This window comes from Anabrus simplex, chromosome 4, assembly GCF_040414725.1.
Source record: "Anabrus simplex isolate iqAnaSimp1 chromosome 4, ASM4041472v1, whole genome shotgun sequence".
Lineage (NCBI taxonomy): Eukaryota > Metazoa > Arthropoda > Insecta > Orthoptera > Tettigoniidae > Anabrus > Anabrus simplex.
This window is the reverse complement of record NC_090268.1, coordinates 72,639,235-72,651,127: the sequence shown is the minus strand read 5'-3', so window position 1 is coordinate 72,651,127 and position 11,893 is coordinate 72,639,235. Positions and strand designations below refer to the sequence as shown.

The window sequence follows — 11,893 nt, the reverse complement described above, 5'->3', positions numbered from 1 at the left end:
CTTTGTGAAGAGTATTCGCCCATCGCTGTTTTGGTCGTCCTTTTGGTCTCTGCCGACGACTTAAAATATGTAACCCATCTTTGCGATAGTATCGGCCCCTCTCCTTTATGCATGTCAAAACCATTGGACATTTTATCTTGAATCGGTGCAACACCAAATCGTTCCCCGATGGTTTAATTGGAGATGCAATCCGCTTCAGTGACGCCAGCTGTCCAGCTCAACATCTTCGTCTCCATGACATCTAATCGACACTGCCGCAGTCGCAGTGGGCCAACATTTCCAACCATACAGTGCAGTAGGTGAGATGACAGTATGATAGATTTTTGATTTGAGATTCTCTTTCATCCTCCAGTTGCAAGTGACTCAGGCCATTGTTTGTCATTTCATCCAGGTTGCATCAACCTCTTCGACAAGTCTGCCATCATCAGCAGTTGTGGAGCCAAGAAATTTTAATATTATCTCTTGCAGCAGCTTCTGATTGCCTACATGAATGGTTCCAGTTGCTCGTTCTAACTTTGGTATTATCTGTCTAAACCTGATTAAGACATAGGGCATATGTTGAAGTGCTGATATGCCAGATTTCAATGGCCTCTGGCCACTTCTAAAATCATAACTCAAGACTACGATAGAGTAATGTATTCTCATGCTCATCCTCAATCCTTTGTCCTTGACAGGGCATGGTGACATATTTTGCTGTCCAGATATGGTTGTTCCAAGTCTGGCAGTTTGTTGCAATAGGAGTAGTGTCGTGGAAAGATTTCTCCTCCAGAGGCTGTGGCTGGTCCACCCATCTGATTGGTTATCTTCCTTGGTGTTGCATGCACTTTAACTTTTCACTCCATTACAAACTTCTCTTGGGTGCCTGTTCTTGTCGTGATGTGTCCGAAGTACTGGAGGTAAGCCTGGTTGTTCTGTTCAAGAAGTCCAGTCTGCATGCCTCGTTCTTCCAGCATGGATGTATTAGTATAGTGTTCGGTCCAAGAAATGCAGAGAATGCATTGGTAAATGAAAGCTGTCCATTTTCCTCTTATCTACCTGTTTGATTTTCCAGGTCACAGTTGCAGAGGTGGCAACAAGAAATCAAAGGTTATGAGCCTGTTGCAGTTTTGTATTCTTTGAAGCTGTCTGATAATTCCATATCCTGATCAGTTTTGTGGTAGCTATCCTGGCCATGGATTTTCTTCTCTTTATTTTCTTAGAACATTTTCGTTACATCAGTTCCAATTTACTTTGTATCAGAAGTTACTCTCTGGGATCACGTAGCTGTCATCTTGCATTTGGGAGATAGTAGGTTCAAACCTCACAGTCAGTAGCCTGAAGATGGTTTTTCATTTTCACACCAGACATATACTGGGGCTGTACCTTAATTCAGGCCACAGTTGCGTCCTCAGCCCTAGCCCTTTCCTATCCCATAGTCGCCATATGGCCTATCTGTGTCGGTGCTATGTTAAGCAAATTGTAAATAAAAATAAAAATTGAAACTTACTGTTCCTGAGGGAGTCATTTTACATAATATCTATCTGCAGGCCAATTATCCAATATATATATTCCAGTAATAAAATATTAATATTAATCATTAATAATTTTTCCTTTTGAATTTGTACTTATGCAGGCATATTAAAAAACTCTTTATTGCTTTAATATTGCTGTCATATTAGGTTTCTGTCCATTGGCAGATCCTTTAAGACTTTGGAAAAACCACAGAGACAGTCTTTGTGAGGGTGTAAAAAGGCAGTTGGAGAGAGTGTGTCTGCCATTATAATGAAAACTGGCAAACTCGATTATGACTGGCATTAGGTAAGGGGGCCTGCCATCATAATGAAAACTCCCAAACTCGGCCAGGGGGTCTGCCATTAAAATTAAAATTCCCTAACCCGGTCTTTACATGAGAAACAACATTCGGTAACTTCCCTGTTGTGTTTCTGGGGTAATGCTTAGAGCTAGGCAATTTAGTAAAATCGTACTGACAATGTGTACGTCACACCCTTCTCGATCTAATAATAATGAACAATTCAGCGAAAGTCCTGCAACGTGGTCAAACATCAGCCCTGGGACTATCTGGACATGACATAATCTACCTGTCCTACCAATTACAAAGCCCGAAACCAAGGACGAAAATATTATCATTTAGGTACCTGAGACGAATTGACGCAGATAAATTGAAGATGCTCTTTCCGTGCTGTGGATGGAGATAAATCGCACTAATAAAGTAGAGGAAATGGTCTCAACATTTAATAAGCTAGTAATGCAACTCTACGATCGGCATGTCCCAGTGCATACGGGAAAAGGTTCCAGAGTTAAACCATGGATAGATGACAAAATTCGCCACTTAATGGCTAAACAAGACTCTGCTCATAGACGATACAAGCATTACCCAACGGAAGTGAACCACCAGACTTACAAAACACTGCGTAATAAAACAACCTCTAAAATTCGAAGCGCTAGACTACGTTACAACCATAATTTGATTAGACCTGACGTATGCCCTGCGATGATGTGGAAATCTATGAAATATTTTTGGCATCAATAACCAGAAATCTAATGAAGAACTAAATGTTAACGTAGATGAATTAAATGACCATTTGATTTCGCCAATGGGAATTAATCCGGTTGTGAAAGAGAAAACAATTAATACATACAATAATACGCCATTTCCACATAGAGATAAATTTTACTTCAGTCACGTCACACCACAAGAAGTGATTGATTCAATAAAAACCGGGCGAGTTGGCCGTGCGGTTAGGGGCACGCAGCTGAGAGCTCGCATCCGGGAGATAGTGGGTTCGAATCCCACTGTCGGCAGCCCTGAAGATGGTTTTCCATGGTTTCCCATTTTCACCCCACGCAAATGCTGCGGCTGTACCTCAATTAAGGCCACGGCCGCTTCCTTCCAACTCCTAGGCCTTTCCTATGCCATCGTCGCCATAAGAATATCTATGTTGGTGCGACGTAAAGCCATTAGAAAAAAAAAAAGATTCAATAAAACGCATCAAGACCAAGGCTTGGGACTATGTAGACAATATAGGCCATGAAATGCTCATGAAAATTCTCCACCACATCATTTATCCATTGATGAATATCTTTAATTATTCACTGCAACAGGGGTACTTTCCTGGAAACATGGAAAATGGCCATAGTTCGCCTGCTTCCGAAAATAAGACTGGCAAAGGATGTCGGTGAATATCGGCCGATTAGCATCTTATGCATATTGTCAAAAGCTTTAGAATTCATAGTTCACAAGCAGATTACCAACTATCTTACTCAACACAATCTCCTCGATATCCACCAGTCCGGCTTTAGACCGAGACATAGTACTTGCAGTGCATTAACACATATGGCTGATGACATAAGGCAAGCTATGGTCAACAAACAACTGACAGTTCTAGTATTATTGGACTTTAGTAAAGCTTTCAACACTGTTTACCGAGACATACTTATTTCCAAATTAAATAGTTTAAATTTCTCCGCGAGTGCATTCCAGTGGATCAGATCCTATCTCACAGGTCACGGGCAGTGTGTACTTAATAACAACAATGAATATTCAAATTGACATAGGAATACAACAAGGATCTGTACTGCGCCCCCTTATTTTTCTCTTTGTATATAAATGGCATAGCCGAGGGTTGCTCCGCACTTGATAATATACCCGGGCTCTCCCCACTCTTGGTAGCAGCTCAGTCTCAGATCTCTATATAACGAAGCATCTGATTCGTAGGTCGCATTATCATCTCCCTCTTCTTTCTTCTTGACAAGACCAGTAGGCGTGGTGTTGATGTAGCATATGTTTTAACTTAACTCTCTTGGAGCCAGGCGGTACTGCGAGCACCCGCCCTTTAAATTGCCAGAGCCGATGAGATCGGCCTTTAAATATCCGTTCGGAAGTTGCCAGAGCCGATTACATCGGCCGGCTGGAAATTCTATGATATACATAATTTTGTGGTAGTCTGTAGTGACGTGCATACTTTTGTGACAATCTGTAGTAAAGGGGCTACAAGTTATTGTGTACCTGACCTTGCTTTGGAATTTCTAAGAGGGTGTTCTAGCTTTCACAAGAGTTGTTTCCTGTGTTTACAAATACTGCTAACCAGTCAGCACAAGATTGCTCCTTGCAGTGAGTGGATTCTTGACAGCAGAATAGCAAGTGGTTCACGTTGTAACTGTTCGACCCTAAGCTTCTCACTAGAGGAGACGAAAGTAATACCTTGGGACACATGAATATCAAATAAACTATATGTGGCTTGCCCGCAAATTGCCACGCAAATAGAAACAATTAACATTCCATGGTTTCCCATTTCTCTATGTGATGTATGGGCGCCAGTGTTACAGTTTTAAACAAAACTGTAAAGCAAAATTTATATTTATTAGCATAGAGACTTATACTTAAATCACAGGGGTAGGATTTTAAATAATTAACCATTAAGTATCGTTTGAGAAAGAAAATTAACGCAATATAAAATACAAATGAATTTATTATACAAAAAAATGAGATGAATCGGAAAAGTTCTTTAAAGCATGGAGGGATTTAGAATTTACGTTACTGAAATTACTAATTGCTTGCTTTATCTAATTGAAGCTCACCAATTGCAGTTTCTGTTGAAGTCATCTGGTTTCCGTGGTTACTTGTTCTCTTCTTCTCGATGTAGAATTGGCTCCATGGACATCCTTCCTTCTCTGATGTGGTATGGGCTATCTGGACTAGCACTCCCTAATTTCCTAGTCTTTAAATTAGACATTGGCCCTATACTTGTAAAAACTGATCAGCGTTGATCGTATGAGGAGAAAATTCAGAGATATGAATTTTTCCATGTTAGTAGAAATCTCAATCCAACTGAGCTATACTATTTATATGGTACAGACTTGTACCAAATTCCATGGACTTGAACTAAACATAGTTCTTCATCCAGAAGATTTACTGAATATAACACAAGCCGTAAGCTTGTTTCGTCTCGCGCAGATCCGATAACATAATCGCAGCTACGTACTGTATCGAAGCGACAACACACTGTACAAAAATAACTATGTCTCGGAGAGACCACACACTGTCTCAAAATCAATAACGTCGTTCAAAGTAGATGTTCACAGTAGAAGTAGCGATGTCAGTGAGTATCCGAGATTCCGTGAATCCGTAACTCCGTATTGTATCTCGAGGGTTGCTCCGCACTTGATAATATACCCGGGCTCTCCCCACTCTTGATAGCAGCTCAATCTCAGATCTCTATATAACGAAGCATCTGATTCGTAGATCGCATTATCATCTCCCTCTTCTTTCTTCTTGACAAGACCAGTAGGCGTGGCGATGATGTAGCTTTCCGCATAGCAAGCCTCGCGCGCGGGTCGCTGTTTACTGCCTTGGCTCATGAGTTTAACCCAGTGACTCATGTAATTTTCTCCCGCTATAAGAATAACCTTTTCTGCATATACAAGTATGAGATGAAATGACAACAACTATGTCTCAACATATTGACCATATTTACAATACATAATGAATTCCAATCCTACCTAATATAATACTTTAAATAATAAATGATGTTATAATTATATAATATGATTCCTTGTTTACAAATGATTGACGTAGAATAAATATGTTATTACGAATAATTGCCGATGGCGGATAACCTTGACATCAAATGATATCGCGTAAAATGATAGTTTATTAAATTAGTCTGGCTGGAGAAGCCTGGACGGTTACAACGTGATATATTTTCAGCAGGTATTGATGACTATAAATTAATGGAATATTTGGAACAATGCGAAGTGAACGCGGATGATATATCGGATAGCGATAGTGAAGTTAGTTCAGCGAGTAGTGATGAAATTATACCAGACACGCCCCCGGGATCACCACAGCTAAAGAAGAGGCGTTTATTTGTTTCTACTGGCAGTAACGCTACTGTGAATACTGTTGTTGATGAAACTAGTGATGACAATGATGATGATGATGATGATGATGATGATGATGATGATATCTGTGGAGAACATTTTGTGGAAATTTCTCCCAATGAACCTGACAACGTTCCTCAGCGTCCTGTTTCGTTAATGGAAATTGCTGGACCTAAACATGCCCCTCCGTCTGATTCTCCGCCCATATCATACTTCAATTTATTTTTCACTTTTTCTCTGCTAAACCTTATAGTCACAGAGACCAATCGCTACGCTGACCAACTCCTTACTTGTAATGAACTGTCACCCAATTCCCGCTCTCGATGTTGGAAATGCACTACGATTGATGACATAAGGGCATTCGTTGCTGTCATCATGAATATGGGACTGATAAGAAAACCTACCATTGTTTCGTACTGGAGTACTGTAGACCATTTCATTACCCCTTGGTTTGGTGAAATGTTCTCAAGGAATAGGTTTCAGCTTCTTTTGAAATTTTTTCATTTGGTTGACAACAGTAAGCTTTCTCCTCCTGGCTCTCCAAACTATGATCCCTGTGCTCGATTCCAGCCTCTTGTAGATCATGTTAATAGGCTATTTAGACATCATTATACTCCTCATCAGCAACTTTCCATAGACGAAAGTTTAGTTGGAACTAAATGCCATACACTACTACTCCAATACATGCCGAATAAGCACCATCACAAGTGGGGGATAACATTTTGGATGTTGTGTGATGCAGTTAGTAAGTATTGTGTTGGTTTTTATACCTACCGAGGAGCAACATCCACTGAAGTCAGAAACAAAATCAGAATTAATGGACTGGCCTACACTGTAGTGACCAAACTCATGTCCCTAGGAAATTATTTTATGAAAGGTTTTTACATTTACGCAGATAATTATTTTACGTCAATCCCCATTGCAAAACATTTATATTCACTTGGAACATTTATTACCGGCACTATATAAAGAAACAGGAAGGGACTACCAGATGCTGTGAAAAAGCCATTTAAATTAGTTTGTAGTAAATATTTCAGACAGGGGCCAATTTTACTAGTGGAATCCAAACAGGAAAAATCTCAGAAAAATCAGGTGGTGGTTATAAGTACACGCAGAGCTGCAATAGAAACAGAAGTGCCTGCAACTGCTGGAAACATTAATCAACCCAAGAGGAAATCTAATGTGATCTTAGACTATAATCGTTATATGGGTGACATTGATACAAATGGCATGATGATGTATTTTTATTTAGATGAACGTAGAACTTTGAAATTCTGGAAAAAAGTTGCATTCAATATAATTTCGAGAATGGTTTTAAATGCTTATTTGATGTGTTTAGAAAACTTGTAACGGAAAAAAATGACTAGGCTCCAGTTCTACTCCAGTATAATTGAATCTCTGAGTGCTGAATGGTTTGAGAATAGACAAAAGATTATCACAAATATTCCTGTGTGTGGCATAAAACTTTTGTCAGGTAAATTAGAAAGACGGTGTGTTGTATGTAGCTCTCCGCAACAGAGAAAGAGGTCGCGAACTGTGTGCATCAAGTGCGATAAAGGCCTGCATACTAAATGTGCAGCTCTTCTTAAGTGCCCTAAATAAACAAAATATATTTAAAGTTCTATTTGAACATAAAACACAGATTTTATATGACGTTATGTTGCGCTTTTTATTGTTCCTATTAGTGTTAGTGATAAGTGATTAGTGTTAGTGTAAATACCCTTAAGTGCTTCAACAGTGGTCTCTAACTTTGAACAACATTATATAGCGGTGACGAGTCTTCTCAAAAATTTTCCGTGTGTAAATTTATTTTGTCATTTTCCTTCTTTTTTACTAGTGACATAATAAATTTGTGTTTGCATTTTTTTCTCGTTTTTCTTTTTCTCGTTCAAAGCAATTATTCTGTTCATAAATGAATTCTCTATCATTACGTAAATGCCGGTCCCCGCGGGTCAAGTGTAGTGTGCCTGCCTCTCACTTGGAGGTCATGGGTTCGATTCCCGGACAGGTGAAAGGTTTTTACCTGGGTCTGAGTGTTGGTTCGAGGTCCACTCAAACTAAGTGACCCTAAGTGATGACAATTGAGGAGAGATCTTAGGCTGAGAGAGCTATCTTGGTCTAGAAAACCATTAATAGTGAACGAGAGAATTCGTCTCACTGACCATACATCACCTCGTAAACTGCAGGTCTTCGGACTGAGTAGCGGTCGCTTAGTAGACCAAGGCCCATCAGGGCTTTAGTGCCATAAATGTTTTAATTATGCATATTGTATTGTATTGTAAAATGTTTTTTTAAAATAGGTACTGGAACAGAAAACTAGAAAAGGGGATTTCCGATAAAATAAAAACTATAATCTCAACTATTATTTTTTACTTTCTAATAACTCAGAACTACTTTTATACTATCTAGTCCACACATATAAAATTTATCTTAAGTATTTGCCATATATCGGTATATACATGAATTTTATCGGTGAGTAAAATTGTCTTATCTTCATTAGGGACATACGTTTGAATTTTAATTTTTTATATTTATTTTTTGCGTTCAAAGTGATTATTTTATATAATTATATTTAGAAATAAATTCTACATTATCACGTATATTCTTTTGTATCGTAGATGGTATTTTCAAAGTAGATATTGAGAGAGAAAGTGCGAAAATGTTTTTCTCTTCCTAAAAGTAAACGTTATCGACAACCATAATATCAACAATAATACTTTTTAATTCTTTATATTAAATCAGTTGTTTATTTTATGTAGTCGAGGTATAGAAAATTTCTTGCCGGTATTTGACATACACCGGTAGATATACGCGAATGTTAAAATGCATGTAATTCTACTAAAAACGGCCCGGCACTTTACAGTAGTAGAGTGCAGGCGGAGCTCTGGCCTCTTCCAGTTGCTAGTGAGCGGCCGACCAGATCGGCTCCTGGCTCCAAGAGGGTTAAAGACATAATTTTATTGTTATATGACTTGTAAAATATTATAAGGCTTGTGAATCAGGTTTACAAGCATAATCTTAATCCAATAGAATAGATTCATGATCTTATATAACCTTAAGTAAATAATAATTGGCTGATGATGCTCACGAAAAAGGAGCAAAACATGTACCATATCAACAACTTAATATATATCTAAGTTTTTATTACGTTTTTATTGTATTGAATAGGTGGTAATTAACAAAATTATAAGAATTTGTATCGCAGCTGAACATATCGTATGGCAGTGTGTTCACCATTGTTCATGAGGATCTTGGATATCGTAAGCTGTGTCAAAGATGGGTCCCACGTCTTCTCACCGATGAGCACAAGGGACAATGTTTCCAAACCCCCCTGGCATTTTTGCAATGCTATGCCGCAGATGGCAACGGGTTTCTGCGGCGAATCGTCACAGGTGATGAAACGTGGGTCCACCACTTCACCCCCGAAATGAAGAGAACATCAGTGGAATGGGTGCACTCCTCATCACCACAACGGAAAAAGGCCAAGGTTCAACCTTCAGCTGGTAAGGTTATGGCGACAGTGTTCTTTGACATCGAGAGTTTGCTGCACGTGGAATTCATGCCGAAAGGAACGACGATCAACGTGGCGTTGTATTGCCAAACGTTGCACCGGTTGCGTAAAGCGATTCAAGAGAAGCACTGGGGGAAATTGAACGCCGGTGTGATTTTGTTGCACGATAACGCAACACCTCACAAGGCCCGCCAAACGAGAGAACTGCTGCAGCGTTTCAAGTGGGAGGTCTGGCAATATCCACCCTACAGTCCCGACCTAGCGCCATGTGACTTTCATCTGTTCGGTAAACTCAAAACGGTGCTCGGTGGTCGACATTTCCAGACCGATGAGGAGGTGAAGGCCGCTGTCTCCGAGTGGTTGCAGAATGCTGGAGGAAATTTCTATGCATCCGGCATTGACAAGTTGGTTGTGCGTTTGCAGAAATGTTTGGAGTCCCTTGGAAACTATGTGGAAAAGTGACGTTACAGTGTATGTTGTTATAGTCGTGTTGCTGTTGTATAGGTGGTGTAATAAATGGCCATAACTGGGAAGTGCAACTTATTTTTTGACCTGCCCTCATAAATACCTGGGGGTAACCCTCAACAGGAAACTGACATTCCAACATGTCGACACGATCATCACAAAATCCAAACGGCAGATAATAGCTCTATACCCACTCCTCGCACCTCAACACATACTCTCCAGGAAAAACACACTCCTCTTATACAAAACTTTAATTCGTCCAGTACTAATCTATGCAATAGCAGCGTGAGGAACCGTGGCACCCAGTCTAATCCACAAACTGCAGAAAGTCCAAAGCTGGGCACTTAGAATAGTCCTCAAGGTAGATAAAAGAACAAAAATACATGACTTACACACACTCACAAATATACCCTACCTCTTTGACTACATTACCACTGACCTTCAAAAATACTACGATAAAATTCAAACTCACCCTAACCCACTTATTAACAACTTAGGCAAGTATGATATTGATCCCATGGCTACCAAACAACGTAGGCCCAAACGCATCCTATATGTCAATCATTTATCCTCTGCTCCTATGCTTAAAGTAAATACAAAATTTTAATATTCCACCTTCTCAGTACTAAAAAATCATTTAATGTTTTTACAAAAACATTACAATGACGTTAAAAGGTACTAGTTTTGGTCCACTGTGGACCATCATCAGCCTAGCCAAATTACAACAGTAAAAGACATAGTGATAAAAATAGTATGGAGAAATGAGAGAGGATCTAGAAGGATGGGATGGTGGTGGAATGACAGATAAAAGTGAAAAAACCATATTTGCGAATAATGATAAAAGTAACAGAAGTGTTCACAATGACAAGTAAAATCTTGTGAAGTCACGTAAAAACTCTTGAGAGTCTTTGGTTGGCAGTTACTCCTGTGTTGCACGATTGACATATGTAACTACGTATATGCTTCTAGAAAGTTGTAGATGTAAGTTCCACTTTTGCGTAGAGGGAAGAATTGTTGAACTTTCAACACAGCAAGTTTGTTCCACTCAGCGCAAGGTGAGTCATCGTTTATATTTTCTGGTGCCTCGCTTGTTCTCTATCCGATTACCCGCGTTAATACTATCTTCTTTCCCCAGGTTCATTGGGGTCCCGATTGAACTGAGACTACTTCTGTTTAACACAGAAAGCCTTTAATTCCACCATAGAACAGGTTCAACTTTGTCAATTTTTAATCTGGTGCTAGTCTCATCGGACAATTCTTCCCTCTACGCAAAAGTGGAACTTACATCTACAACTTTCTAGAAGCATATACGTAGTTACATATGTCAATCGTGCAACACAGGAGTAACTGCCAACCAAAGACTATCAAGAGTTTTTACGTGACTTCACAAGATTTTACTTGTCATTGCGAACACTTCTGTTACTTTTATCATTATTCGCAAATACGGTTTTTTCACTTTTATCTGTCATTCCACCACCATCCCATCCTTCTAGATCCTCTCTCATTTCTCCATACTATTTTTATCACTATGTCTTTTACTGTTGTAATTTGGCTAGGCTGATGATGGTCCACAGTGGACCGAAACTAGTGCCTTTTAACGTCATTGTAATGTTTTTGTAAAAACATTAAATGATTTTTTAGTATTGAGAAGGTGGAATATTAAAATTTTGTATTTACTTTAAGCATAGTCTCAACTCAATACGGAACCTAACAATGAAGTTTATTACCTCTGCTCCTACCCAAAAAGGCAGGAGGCAACATGTTTACATAAAGCAATCAGGCAACCTTGAACTATTCAAATTCTAGACTTCAATTTCGACTCAACTATCTTGATAAACATCATAATTTAAATTCTAACTCAGTACCAAAGATCAAGAAAGACATCCTCACTATCTAACAAAATTTCGGCTACTTTGGCTAATTAAATTGCTATTGCTGTGTCACCATTCTCCACTGTTCAATTGGAGTGAACACACGATATCTCTCAAATCTAAACACTAAATTCTCTATAGTGCGGAATGTAATGAAGTTGGCTAT

At 39.1% G+C, this 11,893-nt stretch overlaps 1 protein-coding gene across 9 annotated transcripts in view; it reads left to right on the top strand.

Moving 5' to 3' along the window:
• Piezo (piezo type mechanosensitive ion channel component) overlaps positions 1-11,893 on the top strand; it is a 555,272-nt gene that overhangs the window by 322,449 nt on the left and 220,930 nt on the right. The gene's annotated exons all lie outside the window — the stretch shown is intronic.